Consider the following 25,312-nt stretch of genomic DNA (forward strand, 5'->3'; position numbering starts at 1 on the left):
ATTGTTAAAACTCAGAGTCTTGGGCTCCACTCACAGAGACTCCCGATTCAGCAGGTCTGGGGTAGGGCCTGGGAGTCTGCATTTCTAACGAGTTCCCAGGTGACGCTGCTGCTGATCCTGTGCTATCCAGGCCAGAAGCCACAAGCCTCGAGTGGCTATTTAAATTAAAGTTAATTAAAATTAAATAAAATTTAAAACAGTAGTTCTTCAGTCATACTAGGCACATTTCAGGTGCTCAATACTCATGGCTACCATACTGGACAGCGCAGACCTAGAACATTTCTTTCAAAAGTTCTGTTGCACGGTGCTGGTCTAGACACCAAAGAGCAGGCCCTGTTGTTAATCACAGGCTCATCTGTGTGAGTATTTGATTACTGGTATCTCTTCCATAAGACTACATTCCACGAGGACAGGGCCTAATATTGGATGAAGGGTGGATGGATGATGGATGGGTGGTGAGGACCCTGGCCCACCGCCCCCCCAGTGGCCTAACCCCACTCTGGGGGGCAGGCTCGATCAGCTGATGGAATGGGGAAGCTTTACACTCCACCACCCCGACTGTCCTGCTAGAGCACACACCCTCCGCTCAATCCCACAGCCCACGTCCCTCAATGTGGGCAGCAGCGGACGGTCCCCCAGGTGCCAGATAACCATGCCTAACTGACAGCAAAGCTGTATTGGAAAAGCAAGGCAGCTCTTAGCTGCCCTGACTATTTTGAGTTCTTCGATGCCTAGCAAACAAGCGCCGACAATCTGCCTTTAATAGCCCCAGTTCTGAGCGTCTTCAAGACATTTCTTTCCAACTAAGTAACCCAAATAAATCTAGCGACTTTTTTTATAAGGAGAAATAATTAAAGAACAGATGGTGTTGCTTACTTTGAAATTTTTGCTCTAAAATAGATTTTGTGGGCACCTTGGTTGGAGTTCAACTCCCCCCGCTTCATCCGTGTGTCAGAAAAGGAGATCAGCTCACTAATTACCTGGCTGTCTTTTCTCTACAAGATCCCAATTTAAGAATCTCGTTTCATTCTAAGAAAATTAATTCAAAATGCCAAATAATTTAAAAATGTATTAAGATTCCCCTTAGACTAGAAAGAGGAAAGGAGCTTTCATTTGTCTGCTAAAAATCACCTTGGGTAGTCGGAGCGAAGTTGAGCTCTTAAGCCTTGATCCCCAGAATTGAGATTTTTGGCAACGCTATTGGTTCCATACGTCCACAAAATGTTTCCTTTAAAATATATGTGCTTTTAAATTGGTCTCTGACCATTTCTATGCCATGGTCTCTAACCGCCCCACGCATTCTCCCAACCCTTGGAGTCTTGTTGTCCTCGGAAGCTAGACTCTTTTATTTGCGTTGGAGGTAACCTATTTCCAACATGCCAAAACCTGTTCACTTTCAAAGCCACTTTTGGAGATTTTAGAGCCTGAAATGGAATAAAATTTAAATTTAATAAAATTTGAGACCCGAACCAAAAAAAAAAAAAAAAAAAATGAACTGGTTTAAAAGTCAGCTACCCAGACGTTGAGGAAAATATTCTGAGAAAGCCCCACAGGGCGGAGGGGGAGAAAACCAGACCATCGTTAGCCTGCCAAATGTCATTTGGGGCTGATTTTAGAGGAGAACCAGAGCTGGGGATGCAATGCAATTATTTAAATCCAGAAAGAAAAATGTTTGCTCCAAAATTTGGCACCAGCTGACTGCCTCTGATTCTTCTCATTTTCAACCAGTTCCGCTCACGGGTGGGGAAGTTTCCAGCCAGAAGGGCATACCGGACAAGGCTGTTACACCTGGCCTGGACACGCAGCTTGCAAGCTGCAAGATCCTGGTATTTTTTTATCGGATGGAATGAGTTTCGCGCTAAAGCATTGTGGGGTAGCGAATCACATTTTTCTTTAACTCACAGGTTGTAACAAGAGGGGATTTTCTCCCTTCCTTTGTTTCTCTCCGTCTCTGCCTTTGTCCCTGGCTGGCAGCCCCCCTCTGCCCCTACCGCGCGCGCTCTCTCTCTTTCCCTCCCCCTGGCTGCCGGTGTGTGAAGCCCTCGTCTGGCTGTCACTCAGGCCCCTTTGTGGGCTCCACAGGCCTCAGGGTATTACAACCTCCCACAGCCCCAGGCCCTCTGCAGCCTCGGAGGCTGTGCTCAAAAGACACGCTGCGCTCCAAAGCCGCAGGCCGGCCAGGAGTTTGCTTTGACACCCACAAAAGGGCTCCGGAGGACACGCCAAACGCCCTCGGATGGTTTCCTCCTGCCCCAGAGATGGTTCCGTGCAGAAAACCAATCAGCACCTGTCCTAGTAGGGAGAGAGCTGGGAAAGGGCAAGACAGAGCGCTCCAGCACTTCCTGGCTGGCAAGCGGATACATTAATTCCAACAAGAGTGTGGCAGAAACTCTGGGGTGGGGGGCCAGCACCCGATACACAGAATTCATAGGTGCATTGGGGCTGAAAGGTCATTCGTTGGTCTAGGTCATCCTTGCAGGAATTTTTGAAGATGAGTTAGTTCAGGCCAAGAGGCTGCTGCTGCCTCATCTTCTCTCCTGCTTGGCCCCCTGCTAGGTCAGAAGGGATGAGACCCACACTGTTAGTGAGCACAGCTTTTCTAGCACCTTCCATCTCCCTGCTTCCCTTGCTCTCACCCCTCAGCCCAAAGCTCTCCCCTGCTCTCCTTTCTTCTCAGCTCTCCACGTCTTTCTTCGTTTAGAGGGTCAGAGCCTTCCTTCTCCAGCAAGTTTGCCTGGGAGAATAACAGTAGGATTGTTTGCTGCAGGCTAGTAATCCTGTTCCGGCTCACGGCCTCCTCAAAGCAGCCTTCCGAGATGAGATACTACTGCTACCCCACTTAGCAAATGAGAAAACTGAGGCTCAGATGGGTTAAATGACTTGCCCAGCTCGTCAGCTGCAGAGCCAGGATTTAACTGTTTCTCCAGAAACGTGAAAGGATCCCCAATCCCTCTGGATGACCGACACTGTGGACCCTCTGCCAGCAAGGCCTTGCCCTGGGGTGTGGCCCAGAGAGGGGACCGGCAGCACTGAGTTACCCCCACTCTCTCATCAGGCCACCCCGGTGACTAATGACTCGGCAAAGCAGAGAGGCCCCCGTGGGGGACAAGGCCTGTGATCGACCTTGAACTTAAGAGGCTCCAAGCTCTGACCAGCATCACTAATGGGCCGGGAGTAACCTGAGCCAGCCCTTGGATGGAAGCTCCGGGCACTATGGCTGGCTGGCCTGCCGGCGGCTGGCAACACTACCTAGATAAGAGCCTCACTTCTCCATTTCACGGGGCCTCTGTTCAGCGCTACCTTTTCTCATACAACAAAGCAGCTCCCGTTTATCAAGCGCTGACTGAGTGCCAGCACTCTGCTAAGCACTTTACACACATTATCTTGTTTAATCTTCACTACTGTGCAGAAGAACCGTGTTAATGCAGCATTCTAGGCAAGGAAACTGAGGCTCAGGAAGGACAAGGGCACACGGCTAATGAGCCCCGGGCCGGTATTTGAAGAGTCCTATGTTCTGCGCCACAGTCCCGTGCTACCTTTGGAAGGAGATTATGGTTGATTGATCTTCCTTTCATTTTAATATATTTTCACAGCACTCTGCATCATGCCAAAAGGGAAAAAAAAGTTGTAACTTGATAGGAAGAGAAGAGGGGGAGCAACAAAAAAGGTTTGGAAGAGTGTTAATATTTTATTTGATGGGAAAACTTCATACACACATGTACAAGCACATGTGCATACATGTACCCAGACAGACACAACACAGGCACGACAGCCTTAATCTGCTGTTTATTTGGGATTTCGTGATTGTCAAAAATTAAAAATCTCAAACGCTCATTTTTCGCCTCTAGTAGATCATCAGTTTCAAACTGCGCAAAAGGACCCAGACACAAATTCTTCCCTATCACGCTTCTAAGCTACCCAAGAGGCTTCTGAGCAGACAGCGAGGCACCATAGCCCTGGCCCAACATTATACAGGCTCCTTCACGTGTTTCTTCAGAGCCCTAGCATTGGTCCTGGAGGTGGAGATTAGAGCCCCCTTTCCCAGATGAGGACCCTGAGCCTCCCAGGGGGTGAGGACCATGCCCACTGTCACTCAGCCTACAGGCGGCAGAGCCAGGTTCCCAACCCAGGTCCACCTGCCTCCAAAGCACTTCTAACCTGCTTCCAACGTCCACTCATTCCAGTCCTAAAGGAGGGCGGCTGCTGGGTGGTCCTGGGATCATCTGCAGAGATGTCCACCCAGCACCCGAGTGATGGGAGAGCATCACTGAAGTCCTCAGCCCCGGTCAGATTTCAGGGAGGCCAGAGCACTGGGCTGGGAGACCTGGGCTCAAGGGTAAACCTAGGAGGCTCACTTCCCCTCTCCGAGCCCTTCTAGTCATCAGATCTTACATTTTCCTACAGAACAGGAGCTTTTCTGGGTCTCCTACACAGAAGGAAACCTGACCCCTTGCTCTCTCTCCCTGGACCCCATCTCTCCAGCAGACACCGAGATGCCTAGAAAAGGACCACGTTCTAGGTGCCCTGTAGCAGAGGCCACGAAACTCCGTCAGGCAGGCACCCTCACCCACCAGCAGCTGGCCCCCTCCTTGATGGAAAAGAAACTCATGGGCGGGTTTTTAAGGCTCGAAATAAAGTTTAAGTATTACGTGGAAATTACTAAACAAATCAAATCACTGTTAAGTGGATGTCATGGGCTTCCTCTAGACAATACGTTTAATGAAAATTATTGTCCTCTTGGTTATAGTTTTAGATTTGCATTTTATTACCAGAGAACCACTTATGCATTACTCTAGGATTTTCATTAGGTAAATAAATTTTTATGTGGATTTCATTATATTCCCTTGGCTGAAATCCTGATCACTTAACAGCAAGAATGCTGCTCTGACATCCTGTGTGTCAATCAGGATGTAACTGTTTCCTCTGGTTGTTGAAAGTACTTTTTAAAAAATCTGGTGTTGATGGCAAAAGGAAAAGGGACAGGGTCGGAACTCAGGGTAAAGTCTGTGTCCAAGTTCTTTCACTGAAACATACACACACAACTAAAAAGGAATTTTCTGTTTAAAGAGATATGTGCACATATCAAGATATATATATATATATGTATATATATATGATATATATAAACTTCATATTAAAGTGTTTTAGACATAAAATATATATACATCTCATATACAATATTTTTCTGGTGTCTTCTTCACCCTGCTTTGGCCTGTCCAACGTGAACTGCTGCTATAGCACCGAGACTAACAGGACTGAGGTGTAGGCCAGTCCTGGAGAAATGAAGTTGAAAGGAACAAGCTTGGGAGAAGGCAGGAAGGAAGACAGTGGGGGTAGACATTCCTGGAACCGCAGCCATCAGCAGGAAAAAAAATCTTTTCTAAGAAGTCTAATATGAAGCAATTAAGCTAATTGGAATCTAGATTGTACCGGGTGCCTCCGGAAACTTGAGACCAGGGGAATCTCCTTGCTGGAAAAAAAAAAAAAAAAAAAAAATCACACCACTATATGAATGAATGAGGGAATGAATGAATGAAGAGGTTAAAAACTGACCCTAACATCCAGGTCTCATCCACCAGGCCCTTGAGACATAGGGGTCTCCAGGTTCTCCTTTTCTAAGGCCCAACAGTGTTTTAGAAGAATTTGCTAATAATAAAAAACTCAGCTTATTAAAAAGGGCCGCCACGTGCCAGGGACTGGGCTGAACTGATGTGCATGACGGCATCCACCTCTGGTCCATCCAGCCCAAAGGACCAAGAGAGAACCTTCCAAGATGCCTTTCCTGAAAGTACAGCAGAGACGCAAACATCTCGAAGTGGCCCAGGGAAGAACAGCAGCAGGGGCCACAAAGCAAGCCTGAGGGAGGGTGGACGAGTCAGGCTTCTTGCTATGAGGATGCCCCGAATACCTTCACGCGGGTTTTCATGAGGATGGCCTTGTGGCATCTTGAACCTTAACTCCTGCCCAGAATCGGGATTCAAACGTTGAGGTTCCATTATCAGCTCTGATTATCTATGTGATTTGGGGAAAGCCAGTAACTTCTCTGATTCTCAGTTTCTTGTCAGTGAAAATAACGGCACCAACTTCATAGAGGTATTTTTGAGAGTAAAAGAAAATTGACACAGACTGAAAGAAAATATTTGCAAATCATATGTCCAGGCTATATGGAGAACTCCGAAAATTCAACAACAAAAAAACAAACAGTCCAATTCAAAACTGGGTAAAGGACGTCAACAGACATTTCTTCAAAGAAGACCTACGAATGGCCAATAGGCACATGAAAAGATGCTCAACATCACTTATCATTAGGGAAATGTAAATCAAAACTACAATCAGATACTGCCTCATACAACAGGATGACTATTATCCAAAAAAACAGAAAATAACAAGTGTTGGTAAGGATGTGGAGAAATTGGAACTTGTGCACTGTCGGTGGGAATATAAATTGGTGCAGCAGGGCTTCCCTGGTGGCGCAGTGGTTGAGAGTCCACCTGCCAATGCAGGGGACACGGGTTCGTGCCCCGGTCCGGGAAGATCCCACATGCCGCGGAGCGGCTGAGCCCGTGAGCCATGGCCGCTGAGCCTGCGTGTCTGGAGCCTGTGCTCCGCAACGGGAGAGGCCACAACAGTGAGAGGCCCGCATACCACAAAAAAAAAAAAAAAATGGTGCAACCACTATAGAAAATGGTATAGCCATTCTCAAAAAATTAAAAGTAGAATTACTATGTGATCCAGCTGTTCCACTTCTGGGTATATATTCAAAAGAATAGATAGCAGGGTCTTAAAGAGATACTCATACAGCCATGTTTACAGCAGCATTATTCACAATAGCCAAGAGATGGAAACAACCTAGTATGTATCGACAGGTGAATGGATAAACAAAACATGGTACAACTGTACAGTGGACTATTATTCAGCCTTTAAAAGGAAAGCAATTCTGCAATATGTTACAGCATGGATGAACCTTGAGGACGTTATGCTAAAGACAAATACTGTATGATTCCATTTTTATATGAGGTACCTAGGTCAAATCCACTGAGACAGAAAGCAAAGTGGTAGTTATTACCAGGGGCCTGGAGGAGGAGGGACGTGGGGGTATTGTTTAACGGGTAGAGAGTTTCAGTTTTAAAAGATGGAAGAGTTATGGAGATGGATGGTGGCGACGGCTGCACAACAATACGAATGCACCTATTACCTTGAACCGTACACTCAAAAATGGTTAAAATAGTAAGTTTTATGTGTTTTTTACCACAGTAAAAGCATTGGAAAAAATAAGAGAAGTGAACAAAAACTACTTATGTCTAGTGCCACTGAATGTTGTCTCCACAAAACCATCGGCCCTCCAAAGGCGCCCTTTGCAACAATTTTTTCAGCTGTTGAAAACCACCTAAAACTACCTGCACTCCAATTTCAAGTTTTTTAAGGGTACAGCAAAGCTTCCTTAATCTTCAATCCCAAAACTAGTCACCTGTGATACTCAAGCAGGGGTTTGACTGAGCATTTCTCAATGACCTTCACAAAGGCTGGGAGGAAAGAAGTTAAAGGATGTGATAAAATGAGGAGGACTGAAGTGAGAGTCCCCCAAATGAAACAGTGGCCCCCTGCAGGGGGAACTTTGGGGAATTTTATTTTCTTCTCTATATTTTTGTGTATTATCCATGCCATCTGCCATTGAGCAAGTGTTGCAAAATGTTAAAGTCTTTTTCATCCTATGAACTAAAGGAAATAGCTAAGGAAATAGGAGAGGACAAGCATCTCAGAAGCATCTTCGTGCATATAATAAAAGACATGATTACATTTCCCCACCCTCCAATCAGCTGCCGAAAGTCATCACTCACATCTCCCCATCACCTGCTCAGCCCCAGGCACACAGGCCTGCTCACCTTCCTTGGACCCCAGGGCACTCTTCTGTGCAGGGCCTTTGCACGTGCTGTGCCTGCTGCCTGGAGAGTCATATCACCTCCTTCACATCTTCGCTCACAGTCGCCTCCTCAGGGAAGCCTTCCGTGACCCAATCTAAAACTGCACATGCCCAGCCAGGCTCCCGGCCCTCTCCCCCTTCGTTGTCTCCCTGAGCCCTGATCACTAACACACCACACACTGTGCGCCCACGTACCACGTACACTGCCTCCCCGCCACCAACAAAAACTAGAGGTGGGCTGCAGGGGGGCATGGATGTTGACATTTTATTGGCTGCCACACCCAGAGCCCTACTCCGGCACCATCGGGTGCTCAGCATGAATAGATTGGAGGAACGAGTGAATGAATGAAGGCTGACTTTGAATTATTCTTACCTACTTATTAAAGCAGCCCCAAGACTCTCTTTTGTCCACACTTTCTTAGTAACCCTAGTACAAACTGCTGAAAGAGCTTGACTCTTCTCTGATTCAGACTTTTCACTAATTCAGAGTGGCCTCCTGCCCACAGACTTTAATAAGAGCACCACGAGATGGACCATCTCCAGGGTCCTGACCCCACATTCCAAGTCCGGGGCATTTTTCTTGAAGAGCATTTATCACTCAATCAAGCCACCCACCCTGCCAACACTGCTGAACACCACTTACAAGAGGCTCGGCCATCACTGCTTCAAATCTCACTTGTCCTCAAATATCTCCTGTTTATCTTGGGAACGGTCTACATGAATAGTCCGTTTGTTGGAAGAACATAATATTTTCCTTGGCTTTTAGGCAACAGTCTGGCAAATGAGCTTTCCCCGTGTAACTTTCTGACGGCTTTATGTGAGCAGTTAATTAGAATTATACAGACATGTTTAGAGAGGTTTAAATGAAGCATAGTTCGAATTTGTGAAAATATATATAATTACTCACACCGACACTTCCCACTGAAAAAGCAAAGGCAACGTAAGCAAGATCCCTTTTGCAACAGCAGGCGCTAGGAAAGCCTCCGCCAGCTTCAATGGCTCCACTTTGGGGGCCTTGGGGAGACCAAACCCTGGCGGGGAACCTGCAGCCCCACCACCTAACACTTTCCGCATCAGGCTCAAACTGCAGCCAATGTGTTCCCAAAAGGGTCCCTGGGGTGGTCGCCAGGACCCAGGCGAGGCTCGCGTGGACACGTGGACACAAGCTGGGTCCCGCCCACGCACGGGAGCAAGGCTATGATTTGTCATACAACCAGCTACGCAGAAGAGGTCTGCAGACCCCGGGAGGTTCTTTCTCTGCCCTGCGGGAGAGACCTCAGCACTGAGCAACGTCTCCTGTAGCCTGAGGACTTAAAGAAGGGAGAGCTTCGAGGCGGGCTCGCCTAATCTGGTTCCGTCCATCTTCCAGCCGATTCCCCCATCCCACCTGTGCCCCGGCTCACCTCAGTGTTACCCAACCTGGCCAGGGCTTGCCCTTTTCTCTCCCCCTGCCCAGTCCCATGGTGACAGCGTGGCAGTGTCCACAGCATGTGGGTGTGTCCCAGAATCCACTTCATCTGACCCCTGTCAACAGTCAACCTGACTATTCGGGTCAAAGAATTCCTCAAAATTACTCAGATTCCTTGTCTTTAAACTTCAAAGAACTACAGCCAACCTTCTTCACCTTTGTGTTGCCTAAAATAACCAGCTGGCTCCCATGCCAGCCTTACGATTTAGCATCAGCAGAACTGATAACTGAATGGCTTTCCCAGGAAGGGGGTGGGCTTGACAGCCACCCCCTATCCCCCACAAAGGGGTTGACCCCGCTGCCCCACGGGCAGAGGGAGTTCCCAGCCATGAAAAAGAAACATCCTTGGGGCAAAGCGACTGGACACGCGTGGGCAAGGGTCAGATCCAGACGTCCAGACGTGCATCCACGCTGCCTGCTGGTTTCAACCACTAGGCCAACCAGCCACACAGGCTGGCCCACAGCTCCACCCTCAGCCCGCCCCCCACAGGCTCTCCACTGTGTGACCCACCTCCAGATTCAGGTGTTTCCACAGAACCAGCCCTTGGAGAAGCCCTCCCTGCCAGCAATCCCGTCACTGTGAAGAGAAAAGGGTCCACAGACTCATGGAGATATTTTGTCCCTCCTCTTTCCTCAAAGAGCTAAGAACACAGGAAGGGACTGGGGGCCCAGGGGAGAGGGAGAGAGAAGCAGATGAGGCAGAGGAAAGAGACAAGGAATTCAGGTAGGTCCTCCAATCAGTGCATATTTACTAAAGGCCTGCTCCATGCCACGCACCTGCTGAATCCCTCCTCCTCCCCTCTCGTCTTTCTCGGAAAGCCTAGGGACACAGGAGTGGACAAGTCAAACCCGGTCCCTGTCCAGATAGAGCTGAGAGTCCAGTACAGAAGGAAGACTGTAAACAAGTAAATACATAAATAAAGTCCTACTGAGAATAACTAACATGACATTAAAAAAAAAAAATAGAGACCAATAGGAGTGGGCCCACTTTGGGGGGAAAGTAGGCAGGAAAGGTGACACTGAGCTGAGTCCAGAAGGATGAGAAGGAGCCAGCCAGGCAGGAAAGTGGGGAGAGTGATTCCGTCAGAGGGAAAGACGGACAAAGGAATGGCGTAGTCCTAGAAAAGGAAGCGAGGAAAGAGGGACTAGGAAGATTAGGATATGGGAGAGGGCCCTAATGAGATGAGGGAGGTGTTTCGGAACCTTGTGTGGGAAGAGATACAGACACTGGCACAGACCTCCTAGAGCCTGCCTATCCCCAAACAGCACTAGGTACCTCCCCAGCATCCATTTCTTTCTTGCTGACCAAACTTAAAATTTGTTAATATCCCCAGGAGCCACTAAATCTAAGGAAAGCTGGGGCTCTCTAGAGCCCCAGGAGTGATGCTCCATACGCTAGCCTGTGTTGGTCTAGGATGTGCACAGGAGGCCATTCTCACCAATGAGACACAAGGGAGGGACCAGAAGGCCATTTAGGAAAGGTATCCTTCCTCTGAAGACAGACCCATGTAAGGGAGCTTCTCTCTCCTGGTTTTGGGACATTGATGTGTGGGGATGTGATGTCTGGCACCACAGCAGCTATTTCTTCACCATCAGGAGACAAAGCTGAGGGCAAGAGCCAATGTGTTAAGCAGGACAGAGCATAAAGATGGAAGGCACCCAAGTTGCTGCTGATGGTGTTGACTGCCTCACTAAGTACTCTGAAGCCACACTTGCTCCAGACTTCTTGTCCTATGAGATATTACATCCCCTTATGCTTGTTTTGAACTTGGATTTCATGTCTTCCATCCCAACTGACAGGATCCCTTGTCAGCCAGCCAGTTCTATCAAAACTGGATGTCTGGCCTAGCTGCTTGCTCTTCCACTTTCCAGAAGACCATTTAGGTTTTTCCATGCCATTCCCTGCCCCAACCAGTCAGAGGTACAATCCTCTCTCTAGGGGAAATTCACAACCTCAGGATCTTGGAGAAAAATTCTATCCAGAGCAGTGAAATGTTCAAAAAATAGACCATAAAGATCAGGGGAGGGAGAAAAGGGGAGAAAGCATTATGCTTAATGACACCGTCCAATAATAGTTAAAAAAAAAAAGAACCTCACCATGCCTGAGTCCGTGTCCCTGCTCTAATCAGTAGAGGTTAGAGGTCACAATGAAATCTTTCTTAGGTCATTTTATCCTTGTAATACTCCTAGGAGGTGGGGACATTTTCGCTATTTTATAGTTGGAGAAACTATATATATATATATATATATATATAGAGAGAGAGAGAGAGAGAGAGAGAGGGATCTAGAGCCAGGAGGCCTATGTTCAAATCTTGACTCCTCCTTTCACCAGCTGTGTGACCTTGGGCCTCAGAGCCTCAGTTTCCTCATCTATAAAATGGGGATAACATAACTGCCTCTTAGAGCTGCTGTGAGGATAACATGAGACACTATATAAAGGACACCAGAGCCCTTTCTATAGTTTCCAACCAGGGCTGTACATGATGAAGGCCTGGAGGCACGCTGGGATTCACAAGAGCTGTTTTCATAAGCAGTGCTCAAGATACCCAGGCGGGGACTTCCCTGGTGGCGCAGTGGTTAAGAATCCGCCTGCCAATGCAGGGGACACAGGTTAGAGCCCTGGTCCGGGAAGTCCCACATGCCGCAGAGCAACTAAGCCCGTGCGCCACAACTACTGAGCCTGTGCTCTAGAGCCCGCAAGCTACAACCACTGCAGCCCATGCGCCTACAGCCCGTGCTCTGCAACAAGAGAAGCCACCGTAATGAGAAGCCCACGCACCTCAACAAAGACCCAACGCAGCCAAAAATTAATTAATTAATTAAAGACAGGAAAAAAAAAAAGATACCCAGGTTATGGGACAGAGCTCTGCAGAGTGAAGAAGTTGCTGGCATTCATCAGTTTCACTCACTTGCTTTGTTACTTCTGACTTTTCCTCCTACAATGTGGAGGAGGGTCCAGAAAAGCTACCGAACATCTGAGGGCTCTGCTGCTGAGGCCAGGTCATCGGGGGGGTGGGGCAGGCACCATTCCTCAGCTGTAAATCCCACTCCAGCCCAGATCCTTTGTCAGACTATTTGCAACTATACAGGTACTATTCTGGGCCCACCCAACACAAGTAGATTTAAAATATATTAGAATCAGCTAAAAAGTCATTTGGGTCAAGCCTGCTGACCAAGCTGGGCAATGCTGCTTGAGTCTGAAAAACAGAGTGAGATCATGAAACACCTGTCTTCTGGGGGCAGGAGGCTCTAAAGGGAGCCACTGAGGAGGAGGCCAGGAATGTTCCGAGTGAAGGCAAGCTCCTGGGAATAAGGAGTGTGACCTCCCAAAGTGACTCCTTTTCCAGATCTCTGCCCCTGGCCAATAAGGACATCAGGAGGCCTGGAACCCAGAGCCCCTAGGGCAGAGCCAGGGGGCCCAGGGGAAGCTCCTCAAATAGGCAGAGCCTGAGCAGACATCTCGTAACAGATCAGCAGGGACCCAGAGGGCATCCCAGTGAAACACTGAGCCTCAAGCTTGCAGGACACTGGGTAAACAGACCTACTGCAGTCAGGATCCCAAGTCCCCCAGGGCCGGCAGGCACATAAGTGGGCGACCTGCGCAGAGGGGCCCTGATGAATATATCCCACCTGCTGGAGCAGCCTCCGCCCCTCACCAGCAGGACTGTCACCAGGCAGGACAACGGGCCCAGCAGTCCCAATTCTGCCCATTTGTTACGAGAGAGAAGCAAGCAATCTGAATGAATGCTTCTGTGCAATCTCCACATTTTTAATGTTGGTTTATTTCTTTTAAACACAGCACAACCCAATCAAAACAGATCTGTGGGCAACACTGGGCCTCGGGCCACCAGTTTGCAACCTTAATCAAAAAGGCTGAAAGAGTAACATAAAGGAGTAGATACTGGAGTCTGGAGATTTCCTTACGCTCACCTCGGCCCTCCCCGGGCCCGAGCCCCTGACCTGAATGGGGTCCACAGGCTCCACCCACCAGGCAATACCCACAGCCCTGGAAACACCTTTCCACCAAGAAAAGCTTCCGCACGTAGCTCTTCCTAGAGCCCGAGTTTCCTCCCCGAACTGGATGGACGGATTTCCATGTGGGAAGAAAGGCCTGCGCATGCACCCAGCTCCAGACCCCAGTATTTATACAGTTTCATAAACTGCAAGCGATTATTTTGTTTCATAAGAACAATCACTATGCAAATGAAACCTCCAGCTAATACAAACAGGGCTGTTAAATTCACTTGCCAATGTTTATGAAAAGAAACTCAGTGCAGCCCTGACCAAGCTTGCTAAGAAAATGTTTAATCACAACATACATTTAAGTGAGGAAATTAGGCAAATAAGAAAAGATGTGCTGACTTGCTCCCAGAGCCCCACCACTACCACCCACCCCCTCCTCTATTCAGCAAGACAATGAAATGAAAAGGTTTCCAGAGGACGGACAGATGTCAAGACTCAAGGAGGAAAAGACAGAAAAGGCAGAGATTAGAGAAGCACGGTTCCCAAATTCAAAGAGCACCCTCAGGGTCTGCCCCCCGTTTTTTACATTTGTTTTTTGACAGGGCTGTGGGAAGGGAGAATGGGAGAGCGTGCAGGGGGTTCCACGGGACTGGGCTGGTGGTCACGCAGGGCGGGCGTGAGGAATTTCCCGCTGGCTCATGGCTCCTACAGTTGGCAGCCAGGACATGGCCTGTACTCAGGAGTGATCACACGTGGGGCCAGGCCCCTGGACCACAGAGCTAGGACTCGGGATGGAGTGAGTTCCCAGTTGGCGGGGCATCCTGGGGCTGTGGCTTCCACAGCCTGTTGCAGGGCAGGGGGACCCATGCAACACCCGAGCAGGATAGAGTGATGGGGGACTCAGGCAGGACCCCTGGCGGAGGGTCTCAAGTCCTTAGACAGCCACGTGATAGCCCAGGAAGAGTTAACAGCCCCAGTATCAGGATGGATTCTAGAATGTTAGGGCAATGAAAATTCATCTCATCAGCCTGTGTGACTTCAAGCAAGTTACTTTCCCTTTCTGTGCCACAGTTGCCTTATCTTTAAAATAGAGATTAGGAAAGCGTGCCTCACGACATCATTGTGACAATACCATGAGGTCATAAATACAAAATGCTTAGCTGAGTCCTTGAAACATAGTAAATGCTCAGTAAAGGTTAGCTATCTGGTCTAAATCCTGCGTCCCATAGATAAGGCCCTGAGAAGGTTGGTGGATTTCTCCAACTCACACAAATCAACAGCAGACACGGAACTTGACCCCAGCTCCAGTCTCCCCAGCAGAGATTTAGAAGAATGGGTGGAGGCTAGGGCCTGGCCCTGCCCCACGTCCCCTCAGGGAAGTGCGCTCGGCCAGGAGACAGCGGTAGGAGGGACCTCTGGAGCAGCAGCTCCCTGGGGCTGGGGGAAACCAGAGCCTGGCCCTGGCAGGGCCTCCCAGGGGCCCGGGCAGGGGCAGCTGTCCAGAACTGTCTGTCCACGGAGGGGGCAGGGAGGCTGCCACTCGGAGCACACCGTGTGCCAGTCCCTGGGGCCGGGCCGGCTCAGCCTGCTGGCTCCATCCAGAGCCCGCCCCAAGGGATGCTGGGGGAGGCATCCAGGATCAGAGCCTCCGGCTGCACACTCCCCTCCCCCAGCAACAGGGGACTAAAGTGGGTCAAGGAGGAAGGAGGGGGCCCAGGAGGACTGGGGGAGGGGCCCGAGGAACTCGGAAGGCACCCAGAGGGAGGGGACCAGGGGAGGATGCCTGCAAAAGCAAAACCATGTGTGCGGTGGGCCTTTGGGGAGCCAGGGCAGAGCTGCCAAGGACCTGGGGGCTCTCAAAATCGCCTCCAAGTTAACTCCAAGGGGCTTTAGCCCAGGCTCCCGCCCCCAGAGGTCTTTGCCTTTCTGCTACCCGCTGGCCCCGGGGGCTCGGTTTTCCCCCACACCCTCAGCTTCTTCCAGAGCCCCACCTCCCCACCAGCCCGCAGCCAAGGGGTCTGTGAGGGGCCCTCTCAGTCAGCTCTGACCCCCTCCCTGGCTCAGAGCAGAAGGTGGGCCCAGCGTGGCGCAGCAGCCCTGCCAGGAGGTACAGCCCGGGGAAAAGCAATCTAGTTGACCTCATCCTGGGCCTGACCTCAGCAGGACTGTGGCGTTACCAGGTCAAGTCAGGCCCCAGTCACCAGGGAGAACAGCTAGAGTGGGCCTCGCAACCTCGCAGGGGTGTCCTTGGGGAGCCCGGTGCAAAATGCAAGGGAGGGGGGCAGGAAATGCCAAACAGGGCTGGCCCCAGCTCGGAGGGGAAGCCGGGCTTCAGGCTCCTCAGAGGTAGGGGCTGGGGGAACACAGCTCGACCTTGGGAAACACGGACTCTAGTCGGCCTCCACCCCTGGCTGGCCCTGGCCCAATCACCGGCCTCTCTCCCAGCTCCTCCACCCTGCATGGCCCAAAAAAAAAAGGAAACAACCACCCAGGCAACTCGATATGGTCCAGAAACCTCCAGGGTCCCTGGGTTCCAGGAAGCCTGCGCAGGAGGGGGTGGAGGGCAGGGAATGCAGAGGGTCGGTGCCCAGGGAGAGGGACTTCAGGAGGGAGGGGAAGAGCTGCTGCTCCTGGGCCTCTTGGCCAAGATGGGCGTCAGCTGAAGGGCTGCCTGGAAACCCAGCCCTGGAGGGGCTCCTGCCCTGGGTTCAAACCCAAGCTTCAGGGAAAATGTTGGTGGGCAGGAAGATGCAGGCTCACCGGCCACGTCCTGGGCTTAAGGGGCAGTTTGCGTGGAAACAGAGCGAGGCCCAGAGGACAGGGCCCTTTAAATCTTTGAGTTCCCTCCGCAAGGCCACCCACCCCAAACCACCACATCCAAGATTCCTGGGCTGAGCCAGCTGGACTCTTGGGGCCTGGGGGTGGGGTGGGGGACAGCAGAAGGGAGGACTCCCCACCCTAAATGCATCAAGTAAGCACCTCCCACCTAGCAGAACAGAGGGGCTGGCCTGGCTGTGCAGCTCCTAAGAACCCAGGAAGCAGGTACAGCTCTGTCCGCCAGCCACCTCGAATGTCCCAAGGGCCTGGCCTCGTCCTCCCACCCCAGCCTGTCCAAGCTGCTTCTCCCCCAGCTGAACTTGAGGAGTAGGCCCAGGCAGGCAGGAGGAGGGGAGGGGAGTGGGGGAGTGCGGACTTGGCCACCGGCTGGGTCCTCAGGGGGAACATGGTGTTACCAGCCTCAGAGTTCATCACTGTTTATGGGTCTGTCTCCCAGCCTGGCTCCTGGGGGAGGGGAGGCCGTTTGTCTACTAGGAGTCCAGAAGGTGGCTCTGGGAGTGACTTGGGCAGGCACATGGTGTCAGGCAGCCTGGTTGTGACATGTGACCTTGGGCCTCAGGCTGACCCTCGATGCTTCCTCACCTGAAGGATGGCAAGTGTATGGTACCAGCCTCACAGGGCCGTTGAGGGGATTCATGAGGAAACATGCGCAAAGCACTCAGCAAGCCTCAGTAAATGTGACCCCCTCCTGCCACCCCTGTGGCCCGGGCCACACCTTTGTCCACAGAGCAGAGCAGACTTGGAACTCTCCTAACAAAATGACAAAATGAACAGAGAGGTCTGAGGATAGGCCAAGCCTTACCCAAAGCTCAGACCCGGAACCTACAACAAGCCTTGAGCTCCCAGGGCAAGCCCGAGCAATGGGTATTTTGAGGCCATGGAGACACGAAATTCAGAATAAAGCCCATTCCGATACCCAGTTCAGACTGAACTGTGGATACAGTAGGCGCTTGAGGGCTGCTGTCTTTTCACTGGCCTGACTGGAGGTCAGAGGGACGGGGATAGCTCAGGGATTTGGGTGCCAGTGACGGGGCATCAGGGCCTACCCTCCACCTCCAACCCTAACGGTGTGCAGAGGAAGCCCTAGGCCCTAGTGAGCCAGGACCTGGGGGTCAGGACCCCTGTCTATGGGACGTGGGGACCTTGGAAATGAGAAGCCTAACAAGTAGACACCAACTCTGCTACGTATGTGCAGTGTGACCCAAGGCCAGGCTGTGGGCTTCTCTGGGTCCCCCTTTCTCATCTGGAAAATGAGGAGGGAACCCCCCCAACCTACTCCCTGGGTACTTGGAGGTGCCCGTGAGAACCTCTGGAACCACTCTGCGCTCAGAGGTTGTGCAAACCTCCAGGGTTTTCAAGTTTAAGGTCCAGGGGCTGCCCCAGGACTCCCCAGAAGGGACCTGTGGGCCACCCCACCTGCACGTTAGTGTAACAGTTCACTTTATTGTCAGGCTAGCTACCCTGCCCGCGACTAAACTTCAAGCTCCGTGAAGGCAGGGACGCAGCTTTCTTCACTTGTCACTGTGCACCCAACAATAAGATCGAGCACAGAATGGGAAATACGCATCCAGGGAATGGATGAAGTCGGGAAGTATCCATTCAGTGAATGAACGAGTGAGTGAATTTTAAGTGGCAAACCCAGAATCACTAGATCTGTTTGTAAATCTTCCGTCTGTAATTTCTTGAACATATACAGATACAAATAAACTCAGAATTGCACTCCCACGCCCGTAATCCCCATACATGTGTGCCTGGGCGCCAAGCAGGGGCAAAGCGCGACTCGGGGGTCAGAGTGTCTGCGTTCAAAACCTCTCTGGTCCCAACTGTGAGACACTGAGCAATTCGTTTTGCCACCGTGTGCCTCAGTTTCCTCCTCTGTGAAACGGGGATAATCACAGTACCTACCTCATAGGGCTGCTGTGAAACTTAAATGTGAAGTGCTCAAAAGCAATCGAGGACATTTATTTTGTATTTGTATCCACTCAGGGACCGGCCCTACTGTGGTCAACTGCCCTCTCCCAGCCCCGCCCCAAAGCTACGGGCTAATCACCGCTCCAGTCGGCACCGGTCTCCCCTCCCAAGGCGCACATCTGGCCAGCGGGGGCCGCAGCCCACCCACCGGCCGGCACCCGGCTGTGGGCTAGACGCAGCCGCCGCCTCCTGCCCGGTCCCCGCCCCCCGCCCCCCGGCTCTGGGCCGAGGACTCAGGAGTTCTGGGGGCGCCAGCTGGGCCCGTTCAGCCCCAGACTCCGAGGGGCGGGCGGCGAGGCGGCCCGCGGTGCAGAACAAGCCCCGGCCCCACCCGGGCAGCGCAAGCGAGCGCCGCAGCCCGAGCCTTCCCAGCCAGCCCCCCGCCGCGGCCGCTTTGTGCCCAAACCTGGGCCTGAGTTATTGCGCCGCAGCCATGGAGCCCTCCCGGGCGGGGGGCGGCCCGACGCGTTCCCAGGACAGCCGCCTCAAAGGGGTCCTGGGGCCGCCCCGCGGGGCGGGCAGACGAGGGCCCGGGGAGGGGCCGCGTTCCCAAGCGCCCGGCCGGCCGGCCTGGCTCGCTGGGCAGGACGGGCCCCAAGGTCCCTCCCCCAAGCCCCCTCCCCATCTGTTCTCCCGCCGCTTCCCCAACCCCGGATCTCCCGGATGGCCTCGCCCTCTCCCACTGACCTTGACCTCTTCCCCCTTCCCCACCACTTCTCCGTTCCCCTTCCGTCATCTCCCGGGACCCAGATCACACCGGGCAACTCTGCAGACATACCCCAGGAGGGTCCTTGAGGCCCCCAAATCCCACCTCCCGTCCTAGAAGTTTCTGCACTCCCCACCCCATCAGCCTCGGGTCACAGCCCTGGCTTGGAAAAGCGCTGGATTCTGGGCTGGGCCTCTGAGGGAATGGGCTGTGGGAGCCTCCTGGCCTCATTTTCCCATCTGTCAGATGGGGATGGGAATGTGGGTCCGGTGCCAGGCACTGGGGACCCGGCAGTGACCGGGACAGGCAGGGACTCTGCCAGGTGGTGCTCAGAAAGAGCCCCATGAGACTGACTCACCACCCGGAGAAGCATCTCTCTGCGCCCTGACTGTGCTATAGAAACCACAGAGGGCTGGGCCAGTGGTGTATCCTCCCAGCTGAGAAGGCAGAAGCCCAGGGAAGGACCCCCACCTCCCACATAGCCCAGCCCCTCCAAAGCACCAACTGCAAAGGCTTCCAGCCCGCAGCTCCCCTCATGACCAATCCCCCATCACCCTGGGCTTAAGTGTCACATCCCAAATGGCCCGGGCTGGACAGCCTTCCCCACCACTCCCTGCCTATCCCAGGACCTGCTTTGTTTCTCAGAAATTACGTTATTGACTCATGTACTTGTAGATGGCCTGTCTCCACCACTAGAATAAACTTCTGTCTGTTCACTGTTGTGGCCTCAGCACCTCGAAGAGTGCCTGGCACATAGTAGGTGCTCAATAAACGTATGAGATGAATAAATAAACTTATGAATGAATGAGCAAACCAGTAATGATAGTAGACCTTCAAAGGCTAGAAACCTGAACTGTACCCAGGTCATAGGATTCCCTGAGAAGTGATCAAGTAAGTTTGAAAATCAGAAACTATTAACAGGTCTGAGAGAATCTCATATTAGCATCTGAAAGACTCTGAGAAGCCCTGTAAGTTTTAAAAACTTGTAACTCTGTTTAACACAGTGGTTGCCAAATGTGTTTGGCCACAGAAAATATTTTTTATTCTTTTGGTGGAACATCAACGAAATCCTGGAATACATTTTGGGAAACAAGAATATAAACTCATTTCTCACCCTCACAGTCACGACTTTACAGATGTCAACTGAATCTTAGCACGGAGAAAGGACTTGCTTCTTTGTTTTAGCAAAGTCAAGTCTAGCATAGTGCTTGGTGTGTAGTAGGTGCTCCAAAATTATTTCAATGAATGGATATAAACTAAATTCACCAAGTCTACCATCCATGTGCATTTTCTCTACCCGCCTACTGATGGTCTGAATCATGCAAGCAATGACAAGAGCCTCTTCCCATGGAGGCTGGCGCTCACACATGTACATCCGTGCACATGCACACATGCATGCATACGTGTGCACACGCAGACGAACTCGAGCTCATACACACATGCACAGACTCACATATGTATGCACATAGGCACACATACACACATATTCACACCCATCTGGGGCATACACCAGCCCACACAATCCCCTTCCCTGTGCCTGGCCAGTGCGCCCCCCTTTAGAAAGACAGCTGTCCTTGGTGAGGTGGGGAGAATGAGGGATGCAGAAACCTCTTGCACAACCTGGCACCTCGGGGTGGGGGGGGTAGGGCGATCCCAGCAGGTGACAGATTAAAAGCTAGGTTTTTCCCAAGCATTTTCCTCTGGCACTGCATTCAAAGCACAAATGTACAGGTGAGAGAGAGAGAGAGAGAGAACGGCAAAGTCAGGCTGCTCCGAAGTGTGAGCAGCCCAAGCCTCCGGATGGCCGTTTCAGTTTTACAAAGCCCTTTCTCACACCTCTCCTGGGAGGGGAGCCCCCATTTCATAGAACATGAAGCTGAGGCTCACAGATAACATGAGGAGGAAGTGGGTGGGTAAGAAATGGGAGTCCAGGGCTTCCCTGGTGGTGCAGTGGTTGAGAGTCCGCCTGCCGATGCGGGGGACACGGGTTCATGCCCCGGTCCGGGAAGATCCCACATGCCGCGGAGCGGCTGCGCCCGTAAGCCATGGCCGCTGAGCCTGCGCGCCTGTGCGTCCGGAGCCTGTGCTCCGCAACGGGAGAGGCCAGAGCAGTGACAGACCCGCGTACCGCAAAAAAAAAAAAAAAAAAAAAAAAAGAAGTGGGAGTCCAGGTCTGCCTGCTCAGAATCCCCCCACACACCCCCACAGCTTGGGGGGTCCAGGATGTTCCCAAGGCAGACCCTGGCCAGGGTCAGTGGCAGCAGCAAGATCCCCCCAACTCATCCTTGCCCTGCCCCCAGGCACAATTCTGCCACAAGGTCATCACATGACCTTGGACATCTGATTTGCCCTTCTGGGAAAGTCTGACCATTCACATGACAAGGGAGTTCAGCTAAGGATTCTCTAAGATCTGTTATTCCTTGTGGGGAAAAAAAAAAGTCTAAGGCCCCCACCTGAGCAGTGAGAAGTGAGTGTCAAGATGAGATGAGATACTGCCTGAAAAATGCACACTCCAGTGCCTGCATACAGGGGGAGCTCATTAAATGTTAGCTGCTCTGGGTGTTGTGATTCTATCTTTCTGGACAAAATCAAACATTACCCCCTCTTCCAGGCCTTGCCTTGATTCCCCCTATCAAGGGAACCCCTCCAACCTCTCTCAGCCTTCAACCTGCACCTCTATCTTGGGTCCTGTGGTTAGGGTTGTATGTCCTCTCCAGACTGTGGGCTTCCTGAGGGCATGGCCTCCCTTTGGTTCATCTCTACATCCTCCTTGGAGCCCAGGCGAAGATACTCACCTGGGTAAGATACTCAGGATATGGATGGATGGATGGAAAGGAAGGAAAGGGAAGGGAGAAGAGGGGAGGGAGAAGAGGGGAGGGAGAAGAGGGGAAGGGAGAGAAGGATGGATGAACGACAGATGGATGGATGGATAGATGATGAATGACGGATGGACAGGTGATCAATGGAGGACAGATGATGGATGGATGATAGATGGGTGAATGGATGGATGATGGATGGAAGGGAGAAGAGCATGACTAAAGGACTAGTTGAGGGAAAGTATCGCCCACACCCCCAAGCTCCACATTCAGAGTGCAGTTCAGTTCCCCTTTCTAAAGAAGAAATAAAAATGTTCTATAAAGATAAGAAAAATGGTCAACCTCACCAGCAATCAGGAAAGTACAAATTAAAACAATGAGCTGTTTCTTGCCTGCCAGATTGGCAAAAAGGAAAAGGGGGGAAAGAAGAAGGAGGAGGAGGAAAAGGGGAAGAAAAGAGAAAAGGAATGCATCATGTGGGCAAGGATTGGGGAAACATGCATTCACACACTATTACTGAAGGTACACCCTTTGTGCAGGGCAATTTGGAAATATCCTTCAAATTTTATGTGTCTACCCTTTGACCTAATAACTCCACTTCTAGGAATCTAGCCTAAGAAACACAAAGATTTATAAACAAGGACGCTCCCTGCATCCTTGTGTATAACAGTGAATAACTAAACGTCCCTCAGTAGAGGACTGTGTATAAATGCTGGTACACCCATTCTACAGCATTATGGTTATTGAAGTGGAGTCGTCTGTAACACTAACATGATGATGTCTCCTACACTAATGGTTCTTCACCCTGGCTGCACAGTCGAAGTACCCGGGAAGCTTTAAAAAAAAAAAAAAAACTCACCTAGGGCCCCATCCTCAAAGAGTTTGGATTATTTGGTCCATGGTGGGGCCCAGGTAATGTTATTTCTTTAAGTGCTAAGATGATACTAATGTGTAACCAAGATGGGAAACACTCTTTTATGAAAATAGCAAATAAGAGAAAGTGTAGTCAAGCACTATACGATGTTATCTAGGTTTAAAATTATGTATGCATGGGTGTCTACACATATGTTTTTGTATAAATCCACCACAGAAGAGGTCTGGGAGGAAAATAACTGTGGATAACAGTGTTCATCCCCGGGGGAGAAGGGGGAGAGATTAAATTATTTTTTAAGATGTGTAAATCGTTTTTTTTAAGATGCGGATATGGACAGCCCAAAAGGAGAACACAGATGGGTGGTGGAGCAGGACAGACCTCCTGTGCCTTCACTTGTGACCCTCTCTCCCAGCCCAGAGTCCAGGCACTCCTCCAGCCCCTGGAGAGAGCATGAGTTTCTCTGTTATCTTTTCGGGTCCCTTGGGCTGTTATAGGTAAAGGGAATGGCTATTGACTCAGGCTCCGGAGTTGGACCAGCCCTGAGCTAATCCCAGCTCTGCCCCTCCAGCCATGTGACTTTGGCCAAGGTACTTCTGGGCCTCAGTGTGTGCATCCATGAAACTGAGGTCCAGAAGATAAGTCAGAGATCTGTTGTAAGAACTGACGGGGGGTGGGGGTGGGGACAGGTGGGAGGAGCTGAAGGCAGGGCCTGGCACAGGTGAGTGCTTGCTCACTAACCCTCCACATCCTCCCCACAATCAGGGCCGGCCACGATGGCGACTCTGGATGGGCGTATGTAGGACCTGGACATTCTCCACCCACGTTGCCCCTGGATTAGAGGAGCATCGGGGGGCTTGCTCCAAGGATGCTTGGCAAAGGCCCTGGGGCCAGAAGAGCCAGGGGCACCTCAGACTGAACTGTCAGACACGTGAAAAGATACCGACATCACAGTCAAGCCCTTGACATGTTTTCTCTTATCCAATGTTCCCCTCAATCCTCAAAAGGGCTGGGGGAGCCAGGGAGGATCCAGCTGCCCTGATGGCGGATCCCCCACATCTGCCACTTCAGTGTTCTCGCTCTGCAGACCCGTCACTTTAAAAAGTACCTTGAAAATATCTGACAACATCTTTCTAGTCTGTATTATTTTAAAGCCAAAGCATCTTGTGCTTTCCCATTCCTATGTTCCAGGAATTAACATCTTAACCATCTAAGACAGAGAGCCAACCCAACCAGTTCCATCCCATTTCACAGACAGGAAAACCGAGGCCCACAGTGGGAGCTGTCCCGCCCAAGATCACAGAGCATGCTTCCTCCAAACCGCAACCCTCCCGTTCCAGAGAAATAAATCAATGTTGACTCAGACCTTCAGTGAGTAGGGGGTCTTTCTTTTTTACACTTTTATTTTATTGGCAGTTTTCCCCACAAACACATCCCATTTTTCTCCTTCCTCCTTGCTTCTCCCAACCCATCCCTCACTCCTAGTGCTATTGAAGGGCACACCATCCCTGAAAGATGCAGAAGGTCCTGAAGGTCGCTTAATGGAGGCTGGACTGCAGAGTCCTGGCCAGCACCAAGCTGGGTCAAATAGGTCCACTTTGAAGCCCCCTCGGGATTGTGGCAGGAAGGGGGGAGAGGAAGGGACTTTACTCAACTGAAAGTTCTGTTTTATTTAAAGTTAGTATGAAAATCTCATATTGCTTTTATCATTTGAAAACAATGTTTTACAATCCAGCACAACGCTTGGCACGGTAGCTTCAATAAACTAGCTACAATCTCATAGCAGAGAGTACTACACACACCCCTGCCCCTATCTGGGCTGAGGATAAAGGGGGAGAATGGGTGCAAAGCATGCCAACCCCAAGGGGCATGAGGGTTCCCAGTCCTCCAGAGAGAGCATGTCCCACCTCCTGAACAGAACAGAGACTGGGGGAGGGGAAGGGGGGGCAGGAGAGACCACCAGAGATGTCAGCTGTGAGCCCAAGTCACCCACAAAGATGATCTGTGCTCCCTATCAGTTCACCCACTCACTCATCGACTCATTCATCTAGGAATTCATCCCGTCATTAACCCATCATTTGTTCACTATTCACTCATTCACTTGTGCACCCGTTCATTTATTCCCTCAACAGTTTACACACTTACTCATTCACCTAACAAATCCTTTTTCAACACAGGGACCCAGAAGCCCAAGTCAAGGTCATCTGCGAATGAGGGTGGCGTCCTGGAAGCCCACCAGGCTGACTGCATCCTATATAAAGAAACCCTCCCCCTGGACAAGAAGAGCAAGGCCAGTTTTGCCAACTCTCAACAGGGCTGCTCTGAGGACCTGAGATTTGAGTTACTCCCTGTTGCCCCAGGAGGCAGACCCAGAACCAATGCACCTCAATTACAGGAGGTGGACGGCAGCTTCACAGAAAGACGAACACGTGAAATTCAAACTGAAAATGCACAGGTGTGCCACAGAGGTCGTGAGCTCCCTCAGACAGAAAGTGTGTGAGTCCAGGCTGGATGGAAATAAGGATGCCATAAACACACTCCAAGAAGTCTGAAGGAAGTGGCCTCCAAGGTTTCTCTTCAACGTGGGATTTTCAGGATCCCGAGAAGTTCAAGGGCAAAAATAGTAGAGTCTTCCCAACATGCGTGCCAGGCCCCTAGCTGGTCCCTCTCTCCCTGAGGGGATAGGGGACAGGGACACGGCTCCCCAGAGAACCCAGCGCTCTCTGCAGCCTCCATCCCAGGCGACAGGAGCCTGCCC

General features: G+C 51.2%; 1 protein-coding gene across 2 annotated transcripts in view; it reads right to left on the reverse strand.

The window, feature by feature from the left end:
- ZNF423 (zinc finger protein 423) overlaps positions 1–25,312 on the reverse strand; it is a 329,134-nt gene that overhangs the window by 294,878 nt on the left and 8,944 nt on the right. Inside the window, exon 1 of one of the 2 annotated variants that reach the window (XM_067717901.1) lies at positions 14,621–14,675. The exons of the other annotated variant lie outside the window; for it this stretch is intronic. The gene's annotated coding sequence lies outside the window, so the exon portion shown is untranslated. Of the gene's footprint in view, positions 1–14,620; positions 14,676–25,312 lie in introns of those variants that run through there. 2 annotated transcript variants of the gene reach the window in all.

Source organism: Pseudorca crassidens, chromosome 20 (assembly GCF_039906515.1).
Source record: "Pseudorca crassidens isolate mPseCra1 chromosome 20, mPseCra1.hap1, whole genome shotgun sequence".
Classification (NCBI taxonomy): domain Eukaryota; kingdom Metazoa; phylum Chordata; class Mammalia; order Artiodactyla; family Delphinidae; genus Pseudorca; species Pseudorca crassidens.